Source organism: Aptenodytes patagonicus, chromosome 5 (genome assembly GCF_965638725.1).
Source record: "Aptenodytes patagonicus chromosome 5, bAptPat1.pri.cur, whole genome shotgun sequence".
NCBI classification, from domain to species: Eukaryota; Metazoa; Chordata; class Aves; order Sphenisciformes; family Spheniscidae; genus Aptenodytes; species Aptenodytes patagonicus.
In genome coordinates, this window is record NC_134953.1 from 9,844,935 (window position 1) to 9,863,620 (window position 18,686).

Consider the following 18,686-nt stretch of genomic DNA (forward strand, 5'->3'; position numbering starts at 1 on the left):
TTTAATTACTGATGTAGGTAGGTAAAGGATCTATCATGTCTGAGATGTTAATTTTACCATGCTTTAATTAAGAGGTCAAGTGTGAAGGGCTGCAGAATACCTTCCACTTAAAGATGCTGAATAGAATGGTGGGGGATAGAAGACACTGATATGATGAGGTTTTTACTGTCTGTAGGAGCATTGACCTTCTGCATCTCATTACAATGAGGCTGGCATCTGGAAATACATGCCAGCTTTTATTTGCTCATTGTGTTTTCTAACATTAAAGGCTTTTTCCGTCCAGAGTCTTCGAAGCACCAAAACAGCATGTCTCTCCTTTCAAAGGTGATGGTCACTCCTAGGTACCACTGATTTCCATTAGAAATGTCAGGACCTTATCCTCTTGCCCAGTGTGTTTGAAGAATGGGGCTGCAACTATCCTATGCCCCTGTGCTCTGGCACAAGGGAGGATGTGGGGTGCGTGTTCACCAGAGGACAACAGGTGCTACCATCTCTGAACACCCGGTTGCCTCCTCCTCATGTCTCACCGTGAGTGTGAGCAGATTTCTTTCAGCATTTAATTTGAAAGTCTTGTTTCTAGCTAACGCAAAAAAACAAGGAAATGGACTTGGAAAATGTTTGGGAAGAAAGCACCAAAAAATGGGCAGGCAGAAAGGAGGTGTGTTTCATAACAAGACTAGAGAAAACTAGATGATAAGAATGCCTTGCAGTAGAGTGGCCGGGACATCCCCGACTGAGCTTGTTATGTTTGCCCTGGCAGCTGGAGCAGCAGCTCCAGCTATAGATAGGAGCAGGTCTTCACTGGCCAACATTTGAAGGTTTTCTTGAGACTGACCTGTTGCACTTTTAGAAATACTAAGTGACCAAGTAAAGTAGTACTGTTGCTCTCCAAACAGCTCTAAGAACAGTTGATGATTTTTATTAATGTCTTTTTCATCACTTATTGTCTAAGTGAATTGCTGATTCATTAAGATGTTCTTGTGATGTGTGATACAGAAAGTTTCTTTTCAGAAACTTTTCTCTTTTTTCATGTATTTTCTGTTGCTGTTTTCTCTTTTCTGTGGTGGTCGCTTCTCTTGCTTTTAAAGGGGAGTAACAGTTCAGCTATGCCACTGTCTTCCTCTGCATCCCTGGAGGAAGACTGGTGTAATACTGGAAAAACATGGAGTTAAATATTAACATGTACTACTGAATGTTCCCACTGAAAAGATCAGGAATATTTCCAAGCGGTGAAAGCAGACTTTCCTTTCCTGTAGTTAAGTTTTGCTGCTTAACTTTTGAAACTACAGCTTGCTTGGCCATTTTAACATGGTTAATAGTTAGAAATTGGGAGTCTTCTATTTCTTAAGCACTCTCACCCAGGCTGCTTCTCCTTACCAGGTGATAGACTTAGGGGAAGAATCTCATGCGGTGAATTAGTGCTGAAACGTATTAAGTAGTTTTTTCAAGGTAAGAGGTTGATTCCCTCTGCCCCCTGCTTTCCTCTGTACTTTGGCTTGGAAATGGAGTTTCATTGCTTGCTCTTTTAGTCAGAAAGGCGATGTTAATAAGTGTTGTGATTTGATATTGATGAATGATGTTTTTTGTTTTAATTCCGATTACTTACATTTGCATAATAGCATCCCAAAGCAAGAGAGGTCTTGGCATTTGCATGAGGCACGTGCTTCTGCCCACAAACAGCCAGTAAGATAAGTCAATAAAAACAAGCCATGCAAGGCATGAATTGCTTAGAGGTGGAAGAGACCTATTAGGCTATCTAGCCCTCCCGCATGCCAGTGAAGAACTGCGTCAACTGGATTTGCTTTAGAGGGCGGATGAATAGCTGACTAAAACACAGGATCACATTTTCTGTATGATACGGCGGAAGGCCTTCTAAGCTTCAATTTTTTACATTTGCATCTAGCTTTGAACCTCATAAGCAGCAATATCCCAGAGAAATTTTTTCCAGGCTGTTTGATTTAAAGTGTAACAACGGTCTGAACAGAAACTGTTGTGATTGCACAGATGTGCAGTTTTGCTTTGTGGGGTGATTTTTATCTCATCAAAGGAGAACAAGAAGAAAAGGCAATAATCTGTGAGTATGGCTATCTGTGAGAGCGCAAGTGTATGTGTTTGACAGCGCGAGAGGTCTATCCATGTTATATCAATTGTGAGAATAAAATGGCTACTCTGCCTGACCGTAGGGAGGGAATTTTACAAAGGCAACACATTGCAAAGAGAACAAAGGCCTCACTGCGTTATGGCTGTGTGCGACACACTGTTAATGCTAAAGCAAGCTACCATTTCCTATTAAAGTAGTGTCTCGCATGTTCGTGAAACAGAGGCTGTAATGCAAAGTGATTTAGCTCACTGGTAGCTGATGCATCTAGTTTTGGCGCGGACATACGAGGTCTCTGTGGTCAAAAAGGCAGATAAACATGTTGGTGTTTTAAGCAGCTTCATCTGGTGACTGGACGGGGAATTGCAGGCACATTCGTTTCATTGCATTAATTTCTTGCATTGTTCCCCTTTTGTCTGTTATTGTTTCCTTACCAGTATTCGTATTTGAACAGAAAAAGAGCTCTGTGGTAAATTATGTGCATGCCCCACTTCTTTCCAGGCCTGACACGCTTATATGTACAAAGAATTATGGAGGAATTAGAGAGGACCAAAGAAGCTCAGAAATTCTTTGGAAGAGCTTGTCAGATTTTTAATTAATGGGCATATTATAGCAGAGGGAGTGAAATCTGTTGCTCAATACCATAATAGGCAGTGTAGTGCTTCTGCCTCTCTCTGTCATCCTTAACAGACGGATTTATTTTTGGTAATGAGACATTTATCTCCTGTGTATCTATTAAAAGCCAGTTCCAGTGTCAAAAATCAGTTGGAAGTAACATGAAAAAGTTTAGTGGTGAAATGTGTTTCTTTTGGATGCTTGTCACAGCTCCATCAAATCCTGGGGATCCTTTTTCACTTTATTTTGGTGTATTTTTGCCTTGCTGCAACTTGCATTTCTGGATGATTTAGGTGTTGTTCTGCTAGTGCCAAATAATGGTGTGAATATTTAGATTGTGTAAAGGGGCTTAATGGAATTATTTTCAGGGCAATATTTAATATACTGTCAGTGTAAATAATTGTTTTTCAACAGTTTTCTGTGTGTGGATCCCTTAGGACTTTTTGTTAGCCCTAGATCCCTGCCTACCTGACCTAAGCCTATTGAAAGCAGACTTGCTTTTCTTCATGGGCATCCTTGAAGCAGTCCACAGAAAACCATGGGTAAGTGGCAGCCTGGTTCAACTCACCTGGTGCCATAGAGAAGGAGTCCACATAGAAGTAATTGTGGTAAAAGAATGCCGTTAGTCAAAAAATAGGGCTTTGCATGTATTTCTGGTCCTGGTGCAATTCAGTTAGGAAAGTATTTTCACACTTGTGGACTGAGTAATTAAAGTCATACTTAAGCAGGTCAACAAGCAGACCACTTTCCTTAATCTGTCCATAAAGGAACTTGTGTGGGCTCTAGATGAATGCAGTGGGGGTTTTGTAGTAATTTGTTTGAAATTCTGTGGGATTTATTAGATGCCTTTTAATAGGTTTTCAAACTGTTCTATAGCATTCTGCAGGTGGGATGTAATTTTCCTAGTGAGATCTGAAGTGCTTGACAACTGGTGAAAAAACAACTGCCTCCTTCTAGGTTTGTAAATAAGATTTCTTTAAAGAAGCTGTCTGGTGCCTCTGTGCACCTCCATTCTGTTAGCTATAAAAGAGGGGAAATGGCAATGATATCAGAAAGGCTTACTGATATGAAGTGACCCAGAAGCTTATTCCAGGAAGTTTATTTTCAGAGAGTGTTGAGTACTCATACTTCAAGAACCCTTTTAAAGTATTTATGATTCACACCAGACATTCCTTTCAATCTTGGTTGATACCCATCTCATAAAGGTGACATAAGACTAAATAGATTGATGCAAGGAATGTTTTGACTTTTTAGCTGATAAAGTGCTAATTATAAGAACTGCAACCCGTCTAGTAACAGAACCACAGATAACAAACATTGAAAGGTTACTATTCCAGAGAAGTTATGTCATCCAGCTCCATGGATGAAACATCTTTTCCGTGGAAGAAATTGTGTCCTACATGGAAGGGATTCTCTTCTGTACTGTACAAATCCTACAATTGTCCTTACCTACCCATTTCCTTTTACTCTTCCGTTCTTGCACAGAAGGTATTCTCCTCATTTGGCTCCTGCTGCAGTCTCTATGTCTATGTACTATAAACAATGCAATCCTTTCTTCCCCCTATCCTCCTACACATGCTTTTGAACAGCTCTGGTTGCTAGGATTACAGTCCTCATAAGGCTACAGGGGGGGAAAAAGTGTCCCTTCATCATCAGCTTCCTTTTGCAATTTTCTGTTCTTCTTTGCATTACTTAAGTAATTTTTTCCAAAGGCATGTTTCTTGTAAGATCTTTCAACAGCAATGCTGCTGCTGTGCTCCTTGATGCTCTTCCTGGCTTTTTGTTTAAAAAGGCATGGAAAGTCAGTGACTAAGTTGGAGAAAATGATATAATTTCATTGTACGCTGTGAGTTAAACCTTCAGTACCTTGCACAGGGACTACTTTCATTTGTGATGAAGAGACAAGTGCTCCAAAATGGCAGAGGCAGTGACACTGTGTTCTCTTCCCTCTCCTTCCTCCCTTCTCCCCCGCACTCAGGTTTTACAGACGCGGATGCTGACTCTCTGATGCATTGCGTACACTGCAGAACTGGGCATGTTTCTCCTTCGCAGGAGGTGTGTGGAAAATGACAGCCTTCACATTATTTCAAGTGCACAGCAGCCATCCTTTGACGTGCCAGACTAATTTTTGCAGGCAAGAATTGACAGTGAGTTAGACTCTTGTGGGTAGAAGGATGGATATACTTTGTTTTCTAATAAACCTGTGCTTCTGTATAGTGTGAGCATTGATATTTATTTATTTATTTATTTATTATTATTATTATTATTATTATTTTTTAAAATGTGGATCCTGTTTGTCAGCGTGCTTGAGCTACAGAGTTCAGCTCCAGAAAGTTTTAGTGCTTATTCCAGGGATCTCACTGTAGCCTTTCCCTGGAAGGGTTAAAAAAATGCAGTCATTCCAGAATCTATGTAAAACCTTAAGTTTGAAATGCCTTCACAGTGCTCAAAATAGTACAGGACAGTACCAAGTTCTCTGGAGCCCACTGGACCTGTTTCACAAGGCAGGAGCTCATTTTGGAAGAACCTGTGTTCCCATGGGTCTTAAAACTTTGCCTGAGATATTCAGGAGTGAGCTGTTTAATAATAATGCTACAGTTGAATGATCCCTCTCAGTCAAAAGGCCTGGCATGCAGCTACGATGAAGAGTGAAGTTTTGAACAGCCTGGCACCTATCTCTGCATCCCACCAGCCTGGCTGGTCCCCACATTGCCTTTGGCACCCTGTGAGAGTGGGCACTGCTGAAGTCCTGCCTCTGTATCGCTCAGCCATGTGCTCTGGGGAAGGAAAGGACAAGGGGCAGGAAGACATGTCATCCACCTGAAGACACGATGTGGTTAGAGAGGGGCAGACATTCAGCAGTTGACACCCAATGCAGTAAATTCAGGACAATATTCACTCCATCAAAATCAAAGAAGAACAGGGAAATGTTCTTACCCTTTCTGTCACAGAATAGCTCGTATTAGGGTACAAAACATGTCTGTTTAAGCTTCCTCCTGGGTTTTGCATACAGGAGAGTGCGCAGATTTGTTGGATACCGGGCAGACCTCTGCCAGGTTTTCTAACTTGTTTCTGCTTAAATGCTTAACAGGTGTGGCAGCAGTATTGGCTGGGAGGTTGAACAGACTGCAAGTGAAAAGCGAAAAGCTCACGGTGAACAATAATTAAGAAGTACTGCAAAGGGTGGTTTGGGAGGAGGCAATGAAGTGGAATAGTTATGAATGAGATTTCTGCACAAGATGCAGGGAAGGTTGCCCAGAATATCTCCTTCTACCTCCAGCAACTTCAAGTATCGCAGCATCCTTATTGATGGTATCTAAGATATGTACTTTTGCTGCTCCTACCTGGATATCCAAACATTTCACACTTGTAAATCATTTGGAAAATCTACTTGAGCCCTAAAATAGGTCCTCAGTCAGAACATATGTTCTGTACATTTTGCATACTACTTAATTTAAAAGTTAATAATTCAGATACTGGACTCTCATCTTGCTCAAGCTGTTTGGAAGCTGCATGGCTGCCACCTAAGCAAAAGTTAGACCATTGCGCTTGCCAGAAAGGAAATCTGCATATTTTGTCCTCATCAGATCATTTTGCAGGGAGCGGGTGGCATCCTGGGTACTTTCTTCAAGCTGTAAATGAGCAGTTTAAAAGCAGAATTTCATTTTGCTCTTACTGCCTTTCTAGCTGTTAGGAATGCAGTTGCAATGTGTGTCTGATCCTCAGGGATATCCGTAGGAAGCGTGTGTTCGTGATTGAACTTAATCAGACTCTCAAAGAATTTCTCCTCGATTGCAAAACCAATGGAAACAACAGTCCTTTGGCAATCTGAATTTACATTAGATAAGAATGGTTCATGTCACAGTTACTTATCTAATGGCAACACTTACTATTACTGCTACTCATATTAATGTTTGCTCCAGTATACTTAGGCATTTTGCTGTCTTCTGGTGTATGGAAAGTCAGTGATTTTCCTTGAGCAATGTTGCTGTAATCAGGGTATATGTATCTCACTTACTGTTCTCAGCCTTTGACTCTACATTCTAGCCAAAAAAGTCCAGGACTTTTTTTTTTTTTTAAAAAAGGTCTTTTTTGTTTGTTTTGTTTCTATTTTCAGAGGCATTTAGTTGTGAAGTGTCTCTGAGGGTAGGGTACGATTTGATTCAAAAAGCTTTTGTGCAGGTAAACAATCCAAGTTTGACACATTACAGGCATTGTAGTCAGCATTTGCCCCTCATAAATTAATACAGGGGGAAACAAATAGTAACCTCTTTGTTTTCCATGACAGCACTTGATCTATTGACTCTTGAGGAAAATAAGGCTCAGAACCTGAGGTGATAGGGAGAAGAGGGATGGAGGTGTTCCTAGAGCTCTAGTCCTTACTTCTGGGCTCAAGCAGCTGGTGAGGTGCGTTGCTTTCTGAGAGGGAGGAAGAGGTAGGAAAGTTGATGGGAATTTTACTTACTCCCCAGAGCAACATTGTGGGGAGGGAAAAATTCCTCACTGACTGGAGTACCCACAAGAACATATCAACATGTGCATAAATCTTGTGACTGAGAAAGGAACAGTAGGATAGAAAAGCGGTGGTGTGCTGTGCATCTAGTGTAGAGCAGCTCCCCAGAAGGGCTTCTACTTCACAGGAGAATGGACTAATATTTGATGTGAGGAGTTACCTGCCAGTGTAGGTAGGAGCCCTTCCCGGTGACAAACGTGTGTTGGAGAGATGGTTTTTTCCCTCCTGCTTCATGACTACAGGTGTCCCGACTCACACGTAAAACTTCCAGGATGAGAAAGGGAAGTTTGGACATGATATCTCCAGCTGAACGAATACTTTTCATCCTACAGTGCCCTTCCCACTAGGGAGAAGCTGGTGTCTTTTCCCCATCCAGAGGTACCTACGGATCTACCATTTGAGAAGCAAACAAAGAAGCAGGGAGGAACTTTCCAGTTTTGAAAAGCACCTTCTGTATTGAGAACAGGCAGCTTTTTACTGAGAGTATACAGAAGGCATAAATGTTCCCTTATTAGGATCCAAATACAATGATGATGCAAAACTGTGAGCTCTACCTGTCCTGAGGCTCTGTAGCACGGGGTGAAAGACAGCTTGGAGCATGGGCACTGCTTGTATCATTCACACTGGACTCAGAGAGTACGAGTTGAATTCTGCCACTTGCTGGCATTTCTAATCATTTGTCCTTGGTGGCAGCAGCAGAGAATGAATTTCCCAGCTGCTATCACCTGCTCTTGAAAACATGTAGATAAGTGCCTGTTGCAGGGTGGGGAGATTGGCAGGTGAGTTCCCACTATATGGCCTTAATGAGGTGAGAAAAAACTAGATTTAACCTTTAGCAGAGATTCTGAAACGGGATCTTCTACAGGGCTTAGATCTCATTGAAATACTCTAAATAGCTCTTGCAGATCTGTCTTTCTGGGCAGCTCTGCTCTCAACTGATTCTTAGGGAGACCTGCAGGAAGAGAGAGGCAAAGGCCAACCTCTTCGGGCAGGAGGAGGCACTTCCTTGAGAGACTGCAAGATGGAGAAGCAGCAGCGTAATGCCCACAGGAGGGAACTGGCTCTGTGGCTCACCCGCTGTATCCCTACATATAGGTATCCACAGGCTGTGTCCTTGGCAAGTGGGAAGACACCTGACTAAATAGTGATGGCCACAGTTGTAAAGCAGACTTCTCTGTACATGAGAACTTTTGTCCTAGTCCTGACTCATACATAACTTTGTATTAAACACAACGTAGTAAGAGTAGTGTTAGAACACTTGTATGCATCAATCAAGCTGCCATTTATGTGACAAGCTGGGAGAATTTAACTATTTACCAACTTCCATGGTATTTCCAGAATGTTTAGGACACTCTTGAAAAATTTCAAAGATTATGAGTAGAAGGTATTCTGTATGAGTGGCATACAGTGTTTTCATATTTGGCTCTATTTTAACCTGTTGTGGAATCCAGTACCTTCTTGTCACCAAGTGAGCCTGTGCTTGATGTATTAGATCAAAACATATTCCTGTCTCCAAATGCTAACAGCAGCACATTCAGTTCTCTGGATTTCAGCAGCTAAAGTGGGTGTTGCAGGAAGTTTGGCACTGTTTCTCTTTACAGAATAATAAACACAGATGATGTTGCCTTGGGTTTCATATAGACATGGAGATTCTTGCCTCAGAAAAGCTGATTCATGGACAAATGGTGACTCTTAGCTTTAAAAAATAACAATACTAGTTGAAATAGATAGGCTAGAAATAATAGTCAAATTTTTCTAGCAGACCCCAGGGTGGTGGTTTCTTTTATTTTAGACTGAGAGAACGTTTTATAGTTCATTTTTCTAACAGCTGCATTAGATCATTGTATTCTATAACACTTACTGTTTTTTAATTTTCCAGGAGGAGTCCAGAACATACCTGTAGAGCTGTGGCTTCTCTTTCTCCAAGCTCTGCCAAAGGTATGTACTTTACACGCTGTTACTCTTCCCAGTATTCATCTCAAATGCAGCATGGAAACTTTCAGAAAAGTGAATTTCAAAGCTTTTGGCAGAAGACGACGACTTTCTTGATTTTTGAGTGCAATATTTTAAACACAATACAAAGGTCTTCCCCAGAAAGTTGCACTGAATCAGAAGTAAGCTTGTACTGACCGTTGCAAGTGATGTTCAAGGTTGGGCTGCCTGGTAATGGTTTCAGAGGCTCCAGAACAAGAACAGAGCTATTTAATAGCAGGTCTACACGGACTTCAAAGTCATGGCCAGCTGTCTGTTAATTAATATGATTCCCCAGGGTTATACCCTAACTCAGTTATCACTCCTGGGCAAATAACGTGGCATAATGGAAGCACTGTGTCCTTCCCTAGCCGACTCTGTGAGACTTCCTAGCTCTCTGTAAGAAGGTCTTGTTTTCTAATTAAGCACTGGATCAAGGTTGTACTGCTCCTCCTCAGCAGCTTGGTACCTGAAGCAGTTTTACCAGGAGAATTGCCTGACGTAGAGAAAGTGCCTTCAGCAGATGTGTAAAATTTTGACCTAAAAATAGGATAACATAGTAAATAAGAACCTGATGTTCAAAGGTTCGATGCTGTCCCTGCTGTCTAGTTTCTTGTATAACTTGGAAGAACTGAAATAGCTTTTGTGGCAATAATTGTTAACATATGATTGCAGAGTTAAGAATAAAGAATAATGTTTTTCTATAAACGTTACTGTAAAAGCCCATAATATAGCATTATATTTCTATGGTTTTTCTGAACTAAAGCAAAGAACTATAGAATCGTAGAATAGTTTGGGTTGGAAGGGACCTCTAAAGGTCATCTAGTCCAACCCCCCTGCCATGGGCAGGGACATCTTCAACTAGATCAGGTTGCTCAGAGCCCCGTCCAACCTGACCTGGAATGTTTCCAGGGATGGGGCATCCACCACCTCTCTGGGCAACCTGGGCCAGTGTTTCACCACCCTCAGCGTAAAAAATTTCTTCCTTATATCTAGTCTAAATCTACCCTCTTTTAGTTTAAAACCATTACCCCTTGTCCTATGTAGCCTAGTGAATAATTTCTATATAGTTCTATAGAATTCGACAGGACGCTGCAAAATTCCTGAGTAAAATTCTGTGTTTTCTAATGAACTCTACATGTCAGCTTGACAGTGTCTGCCTGGTAGCAGAGACAGCAATGTATGATGAGGAACTGTGGGACTGATTTTTGTTTGTTTGTTTCTTGTTTTTTCTTCCTTTTGAGCAGAGGGTGGGAAGTGGTTCCTTTGAACCATCACACCCCTTAAGCTTTGACTACTGCAATTTGTACTCCCCACTGTACCTTCTAAACACGCACACCCCCCTCCTTGTAGTTGGAGCTGATGGTGCCCCAGGTTCTCAATGAGCCATGGGCAGGGAAGGTGCTGGTTGTCTTTCAGTGTCCCAAGAACCATGAACATTTTCTAGTTCTGCATTTGGAAAGCCAGATATTCCCTGACCCTGTGTGAACTCACCAATGCTTTTCTCCCTCTATAGACCCCTCTTTTCAGTGTGGAAGAAAGAACTGAGAATGATTCAGAATTAATTTATGCAAAGTTTTCCCAAGTAATTCTCAGCCACCCATGGATTTTCCTGGAAGAGTGGTATACAATAGGCCTTTGTCTCCAAATGGATTCATTTATTATTTTTGAATCTAAATGCCTAGCTTGACCCCAATCTTAAAGGGCTTTTTAGTCCCTGAGGCTTAGCAGTTCATCCTTGAAACCTTTCGAAGATGTGACTCTTCTGTGAATATACAAGGTATCATAAATCTATTCAGTACTAGAATGAATGCAAATTATTCTAATTATATCTGAGTCAGAGCTTGTTACATTTTAAAGGAACTAGAGACAGAGCAAACTGGCTATGAAAGAGGTTTTATGGTTTCTACAGAAATACATTTTTTTGAATTAGATCTGGATTCTTTGACAAAACCGGTGCATGGGGGGGGGGGGGGGGAAGGGAGCATACTCTCAGCAACAGGTTTGCGGTTCCTACAAGCTGTGAGCTCTTAATTGGTCGTGTAAGATTAGCCGCTCAGTTAACGATTCTTTTGATGTTTGGGTACTTGAAACCATGTTCTTTAGAGGCAAAATAAAACAACGAATGGATCTCCATCTTCTCCTCTTTGCTTCACATCAGTTTGTGTTAAGCATGAAGGCATGGTACCACTTGTCCAGCTGGTAATGCAACAGTTGTTTTAATTTGAAAATAATGTTGCTCAAACAATGAGGACTTCACCAAGAGGTTTACATTCTTCTGCTTAAAAGTGTTCGGGGTTTTTTTGCTGGTCTCTGATCAGGTAGAATAAGAATGTGCTTTTAACTTAGCCTGTTTAAAGGTCCCCTCTCCATTTTAGTTTGATTCTACTAAGTATTTTGGCCTTGTGGAACACAGCTTTCATGTGAAAATCCTCTCACATCTGAGCTCTGGTATTTGATGAGCTGAGAAGTTCATGAAAATGATTATATCTTCAGGGGAAGTGTTCTTGACACTAGTTAAAATAAGTAGAGAGCTGCAGCCAAGTTTTGGTGGTGGTTTTTTTTTTCTCAAGAGCTGAACACTTGCAACTGAGTGGGAATTTCTGTAAAGGGTTCAGCTTCCAGTCATATGGGGGCAGATGTTCTAAAGTGTTTCTGTTCTGATCTTTCTGAAAGTCTTTGTCCCTAACTCGTTTCACTAAGTAGCCTTGCCCCTCCCTGCCCCCGCTTTGGAACTGTAATACTTCTCACTTGATAAATGGTGCACACCTTTCCTCCCAGAGAGATACTCATTTACACCAAATCCAAACTCTGAAAAGTGTGTTGATTGCAAGTAAATAAATTTTGACTGGTACTGAAATCTTGTCACGCATGATCCTGAAAATGAGAGAAGAGAGTTATTAGCTCATCTGTTTTACTGCCGTGCTGATACAGCTGTGTTCCCTGCAATATATTTTTGTGCTGCTTGGTCCAATCTACTTTTAAATGACTGAAGTGGTGGAGTATTTTTTTATGCCACTGAAGAAACTGTATAAAGTCCAATAGATTTCACTGTTACAGGAATTTTTCCTAACAGAGTTGTCTTTTGCTTAATTTTAGACTTGCTTCCATCGGATATAGCTCCTTTTCTTTCCTAATGCACACTGACAATTGTGAAAACCTTCCCAATTCATCACTTAGTCAAATTCTTTCAAGGCTAAAATATCAAGAGTGCTGTTAATGAAACTGTGTTAAAATGAATAGGAAAGAGATCCTGACCCTGGGATGCAGTGTTGGAGGTAGATGGCTGGTTGGGCACCATCCAGCACTCCTTGTTTCAGAGCCCCTAAGAACGTGCCACAACAGTGATTCTTTATATCCCTGGATTTCATGTCAACAGTGCACAGATCATTGACATTATGGGATAAGACTTGTCATCACCAGCTTCACCATTAGGAGCAACCTGATATAGAGAGAACAAACCCCAAAGATTTCTGTTTGTACAGGTTGTGGAAGTTTCTGATGTGGTTGGTTTGTCTCCATGAGTGCTAACCTGAGGCTAGATGACATGAAGACCTGACACTCCTGCTGCCCCATTGGGTTTGCTCCATTAGCATCACCGTATTTTATTCATTGGCCCTGAGGCCAACACATCATATGTTCCCTGTTTGTTTGAGCATTCACTGCTTGTGTGGTGTCAGTGATGAATCACCCAGCTCCTATTTGGTTACTGAAATAAAAACTATGCATCCAATCTGCCACTGGGGTTTCTCTTTCACAATTAATTCTAACACAGCACACGATACAGTAAACCCAGAGAAAAATCATGCCAAGAGTGGTGTGAAAAAAGGACGGGACCATTCCTGTCTCTTCAGCCAACATTAAAGAGAAAGCAGAGATTTGAAGTATTTGCTTAATTTACGTTAACATGGGGGTCTGGAGGGATAAAAGAGATAAGGCGCAGTGGTTGTAGCTGAGCATAGCCTCACGTCCACATTGCTGAGCTCCCAAACCCTATCCTGATTCAAACATGGAAAGAGTACGTAGGGCCATTTCCAGTGTTATGATATTTTGTTAGACCACTTCAACTGTTGCATCCTTTAGCTTTAAAACTGCAGTGTCACCAAACAGCTGCATTTTTTTTAATTCCAGAAGCTTCTGACAGTCAGCAAGGATTCTATCCAAACAGTCTCACTGGGTATTAGCGCACAGCTTGTTCCAGCAAATGCATTATTACCTATTAAACATTTATACAACAGCATAAAGTTAGACAAGGATTCACAAACATAAATAAGACCTGTTCTTTGCACTGTAGAGCCTTCAGTCTAAATCATGCCTAGATGATGACATACAGCACAGCTGCTTGTAGGAGGAAGGGTGAGAAATGTTTGAAGGAAAAGTGATTTCTGAGAAGACGGTGACTGGAGAAGGGCATTTGCAGGTCTAGGAACTAAGAAATCAGAAGGTGTAAAAAGAATGAAAATAGGAATTGAAGCAATATAACAAGTTTAGGAGGTAGTAAAGAATGCAAAAGAAGTTGTTAGCTATGAGGTAAGCTTGAACATGAAATGGGCAGGAATGGATAGGAGAATTCTCTATTTTTAACATTTTTAACATTTAAGCAGAGGTGGCTTCAGTGTCCAGATCTGATTGAAAGCATCTTGCAGACTTTGAGGATGGGACACCGGGTGGCTTTCTACCAACATTCTCTGCATACCAGCAGAGTGGAATAAAGTCTGCGAAAGTCTCTGTCTTGAAAAGCAGTACGTATAGTTTCTTTGGTCAGCCCTGATCAAAATACAAGTGTTCCTTCATTACCTATTGGTTCGGAGCGCTGCATGTTTTTTTTTGTTCCCCCTCTGTGCTCCACCTGGGAAGCTTCTTTTATTGATTTGGTGCTTCCGGAGCTGGATCTCTTTTCTCTAGGTTAATACTGAATTCTTGAGGCTTCTTACAGTTTTCCCTTTTTTTTACAACACTATCAAGGAATTGAAAAACAAAGGGTGGTACAGATGTTTTTACCTGTTGCCTGGAATCTCTCCTATATGGGAGCTGCAGGAAACGCTGCATAATGAGCTTCCAGCCAAATGGAATCAAATCTGTAAGCCTAGTGGACTTAATGGGAAGAGAGAAATAGTTACATTATTATCTGGGGCTGGCTCTAAGCAAAGCTGTCTAGGGCACTAGATTGCTCTTTAAAAAAAAAGGGGGGGGGGGAGCCAGGTCCTTTCTGATCTGGAAAACCAAAACTGTCTGAGAGAAACAGAGAGATAGTTGATGTTGAGAAAGGAGTGGCACCTTCCAGCAGCATCAGTTGCTACTTTTCCTCCTTGCTGTCTGTTGGCAGTACTGGAACAGCAGGGCTCCACAGCAGTTTTGACACAGCCAGATCCATCATTCAGATGCATTCAATCTTGTCCATATTGCTGGGATGCTTTTAGCCCGTTAAAACTAGTGAGTGCAAGTTCTTAGTAGTTCGTAAAAATAATTTCATAGCAGTGCTACAAAATTATGTTGGTTTCTGCCAATTTTGTTTGTGGTGCCTTGAGATTTCATCTGAGGTCTGGGCATAGTGCAAGTGTAGTGAAAGACAGTTGCCACTTCGAGTATACATCCTTGATAAATGTTTTTAAAACACCAGAAGATGAAGTGACTCAGCTCAAGTCCTGGAGAGAGGCTCTGGGTAAGGCTGGAAGTGAGACCAAGGTCTTTCCCTAGGACTTTTCAGTGCCTGTGGGCCCATTTTGTCCCTGTAACAAATCTGCATGTGGCATTTGGAAAGGAAAATTTTTCTTTGCCCAGGACTGCACTTAATGTTCTCAGACCGTTACACTTCTCTTTGCTTTCCCTCACCCCCATGCTCATTTTTAATATACAGATATCAGAGGGGTTACTAAACATTTGGCTGAATGCAGCAATTTTTATCGGAGCACTTGCAGAATGCGGGAAATCACACGCTGGAGTGCTACTTGCACAGAGACAGCAAATTCAGGAGTAATGCTGTCAGGAAAGGGATGTCCTGTCACCAGCTTTTGTTCTCCGACACAGTTGCCAGCGAAGCAAGGGGGCCGGTCATGCCCTCCGTCCTGCCGGCCGACTCTGCCAGCTCAAGTCCATTTGTGAGCAGCTCTGCGGCCTGACAAGTGCCACAGCTGTGGGACACAGGGAAACAGCATAGCTACTGGGTACTCCCTGCTCAGGACTGAGATCGGAGTGAGGACTTTAAAGAATGAAGTCCCTGTTGACAAGTACTTTGTGGACTGTCTCTATGTAAACCTCCATCCAGAGGGCTTTGACTCTGGTTCGGACAAAATCTTGCATGACTTTAGTTTCTAGTTTCAGGCTTCTTGGTGCTTGGGTTCTTCTGCTGATCTGATCTATTGGCAGCTGCTAGCACTTCACAGCCTGATGCTCACCCGCTCCTTGAGGCAGGGCTAGCCTCAAGGAGCTAGCTAGCAAGCTCCTCAACCACAGAGTGTGGTTACGTGCTCCTTTTGTAGACTGATGACAGCGTTCAGGACTTGGCCTAAAGTGAGTAGTCCTGCTCAGAGAAACGTAATATTGCATGGGAGGGGATGGAAGCGCTGCACCTGTCCCTCTCCCCACAAAACCTGTCTCTACATATGAATGAGCAGAAGTTGTAGTGCCCTAAAATTGGGGTTACGGTACCAGTCCAGCTGGAGTGTGTTCCTTTTAGGTTTGAGCTACAGTTAACATAAACTTGTGAAACTGGCTTGAATTGGCTTGATACTGAAACCAATTTTGGAAACATGAAGCAGAGCAAAGGTAATTTGTATAAAAGTCTAGTGCCACTGCAGGCACTGGTGCCAAGGAAAGACAGCTGGAGAGAGGAAAATATCACAGAGAAGGGGGATGGGACCTGTGAAGTATCTATAAACTTAAGATTTGTATCTGTAAATGAGACTTCAGAGGCAGCTAGAAAACAGGGGGATGAGGTAGAAGGGAAAGTGGCAAATGATGCAGATACTTCCAAGAAATAAAATTTCATCCCTGGAAGAAAAACAAAAAAATGCCAAAGCCAAAGCTGGTAGTCTGAAGGTGAAATGGGAACCAAAGGCTGTGCCAAGGTTAAACCTTCTTCCTTTCTCCTCCCCATATATTACCATAGGGGAAAAGGCAGAGACTGCTGTTTTTTGTCTGCCCCAGAACCAAGCTGGGCAGGTTGATTAAGGGATGCTTGCACTATTTTAGGAGTGGATCTGAAAGATCAAGGAGATAAATTGTTATTTGCATTGGAACAAGTGGGGGCGGGGAAGAAAATAAAGGGTGAAACACATGGGAAACATCTGCTCCAAGGAGGCATTTTAGAAATAAGCTTCAGCAAGAGGGAAGGAGAAGCAGCTGTGCTGCATGCAGGGGACCACCAGGGCTGCAGTGAGAAACAGGAGAGAAGAGGAGGCAGAGCTAGGATAAGGCTTCAGCCAAATCCAAGAAAGAGGCAGAGTGAAGACCCAGACTGCAACGTTGTGGCTGAGACACCTCTAGGCTAGGCTGAAAGTGAAAATTTGGCATGTCTGTGAATAGTACACTGCCTTTAACCTAGACCCAGCTCAGGGAAAGGAGTAGGGCGCTTTGGACTTGTGCTGAAAGCAGGGTAGGTGGTAAACATACAGAATGATTTATCAGAAATGGTGTGTCCTTCATGGAGGGGACATACCATGCTGTAATCAGGAGGGCAATGAGCTGTCTGGAGAACATTAAGCCAGCCAAAGAGGGAAGGTGCTAGGTTAAGGTTTCCAGACTTTGCTTCTTACTGTGCCACAGGTTCTTTAGGTGACCTTGAGCAGAGCACTTAAAAGTACATTCAGATGTTTGGTTCTAGGTCTTCAGAGGTGCCAGGTGCATTGCTCCGGAAGTACAGTCAGTCATACTTGTTCCCAAATACCTGGTTTACCTGAACCTGACTTGTTCTCTTGGCTTTTACTTTGTTGCACTGAACTGTAAAAGATTTCACTTTAAGTTCTTCTGTGGAGCTGTGGTTTCATGACTGGTGCAAACTGATCCAAGTCCAGGCTGCCACTGAAAGAATATGCCCCACTCTACCCCTACCCCAACTTCACCCTTACCTTGTGTTAGTGCTAGTGTTGATGGGACATGGTCAGGTAAATTGGGAACTGATCCAGCTGAAAACTTACCCAGCAAAGACAAAATGATGCCTCACTGACCTGGGGAAGCTGCTTTGTGTCTTCTCAAACAGGAGAGATGCCCAGCTGCAGCTTTCCCAGAATTGCTGGTTGGTTTCTTGTATGCGACGCCAAGGCTTCTAGTACTGATAAAGGCTTTTAAATTATGTAAATCAGTGATCTGATTAACTGGCATCTCCCAGATCCTTTTTTCTGGAAAGTAATTTTTTTTTTTTTCCCCTACATTGCTGAAATTACACCGTCCTTGTTTCTCTAGTTGTCTGGGTTCCTATCTTTTTCACATTGCTCATGGGAGACTCATCCAAAGCCCATAGAAAGCAGTAATAGGATTCATGTTACTGATAGAAGACTTTGGATCAGAAATAAATTCAGTATTATGCCTGGGGGTTGTACTGTTTATACTCCACAGCTCAGTTTCTATATCCCATGATGTACCACTAAAGACAAATTGGAGTAAAATTCATCCTATGTATCCAATTGTCTCTATTACCCTTTGAATTTATGGCAAGTCCTTCCTATACTTAGAGACCGCAGTTGCCCTAGAATTGATCTAATCCCTGTTTTCATAAAACCTTTTTTTGGATTAAAGCATCTCAAAGTGCTCTGCAATAACTATGCTTAAACCATTCCAGTACGACTCTTTCTGTGGTTGTGCTACACCACCATTCCCATAATGAGCCACAAGAAATTGCAGTTGTGGGGTTGCTTCCTTGCAAGTTGAAAAGAACTGTCTGGAGATGGGCAGAGTTATTATACTGGGTTTTGGTTGGGACTAGTACTGTTTTCCAGTCTAGATGGGCTGGAGAAAGAAAATCAACAAAACTTGCCATGAACCACATTAAAAGAAAGTTTTGCTTCCCTGTTGAGAAAAGCCCTTCCCAAAGCAGAGTGCTTTCAGGGTGGGTGGGGAAGCTAGCTGGAAGGAAGAGGCTTCACAATCTAAAGAACAGATTGAGACTGTTGAGGTTCTGCTCAGCATCTCCGATGCTTGATCACGGTTGCCTCAGCCTGCCAGATTTCTGAGTTAGGTCAATCTCAGTTTTGTTCTATAAAGCGTGTGCATTTTTTGAATGGATCCTGATAAATTTGAGCCTTCTGTGCTCAGGATGGATATTAAAATATCTCATGAACCCCCTGATTATGTCATAGAAACAATGGTCTAAAGTCAAAGATAATAATCTGGGTATTAATAAAATCACTGGGAATTTTCCAAAGATAATAGCATCACTAGTAATACAGCGCATGCCATTCCAGAAACAAAAGCTGAAAGGTCGTTGTTTTGATATGTTTAGTCATCCACTGCAGCTCAATATTTAATTTGAAATAATTATGAATGTTTCCGGAA

At 42.0% G+C, this 18,686-nt stretch overlaps 1 protein-coding gene across 1 annotated transcript in view; it reads left to right on the top strand.

The window, feature by feature from the left end:
* The window catches only part of SORBS1 (sorbin and SH3 domain containing 1), a 176,084-nt gene that overhangs the window by 34,603 nt on the left and 122,795 nt on the right, over window positions 1-18,686 (top strand). Inside the window, exon 2 of the mRNA XM_076338541.1 lies at window positions 9,106-9,164. The gene's annotated coding sequence lies outside the window, so the exon portion shown is untranslated. The remainder of the gene's footprint in view (window positions 1-9,105; window positions 9,165-18,686) is intronic.